The sequence below is a fragment of the Phalaenopsis equestris genome, unplaced genomic scaffold (assembly GCF_001263595.1).
Source record: "Phalaenopsis equestris unplaced genomic scaffold, ASM126359v1 Scaffold000223, whole genome shotgun sequence".
Classification (NCBI taxonomy): domain Eukaryota; kingdom Viridiplantae; phylum Streptophyta; class Magnoliopsida; order Asparagales; family Orchidaceae; genus Phalaenopsis; species Phalaenopsis equestris.
This window is the reverse complement of record NW_018164665.1, coordinates 203,605-204,282: the sequence shown is the minus strand read 5'-3', so window position 1 is coordinate 204,282 and position 678 is coordinate 203,605.

Sequence of the window (678 nt, the reverse complement as noted above, 5' to 3'; positions counted from 1 at the left end):
CATTTACATTTTGATCTGGCCAATTGAAATGTTAAAACTTGTTGAGAGACATATGTTCTTAAATGAGATATGACTTCTACAACATAGGGAGAATCACATTTGATTTCATGGGAGAGTATGTCATCCATGGGATTGGGTGCAAATAAATAAGGGAAATATACTTTGTTGGATGCTGAATTAAAGATTTTAAGATGACAGATTAAAATCCCCAATTTGGTTCAGTTGATTGGAAACTAATGTGAGATTGTTAGCCCTTAAGGAAAGAGTAGTGGGAGCTCTCGAGTGAAAGTTGGTATCCTCTCAGCCTAACCACAGAATTAGGGACCAAACACAACATAGTTTTAAGTTTCTAGGGAGTTGATTAAAATTTTTAATTTACATTGTTCATTTGATCTTAATAATAGTTTTAAGATTCTAATTTATGTAAATCTACATGCACGCCTTCAAATCTTCTCACCTAAATCATCTTCCTAATTAGGGACCAAACACAACATAGTTTCAGTCAAAGCTTCAGTAACTTTATCGCAAATAAGTACAACGACAAGTCCTCATAAATTTATGTAGTTGCATTCAGAATTTACAGAACCTAGTCGGCAGAAGTTGCTTAAGATGTGTGGGTTCAGTGTTGCATGAAGCCACCAGTTGTGATATATGGCTTCTATGGGAAACAGCTCCCCA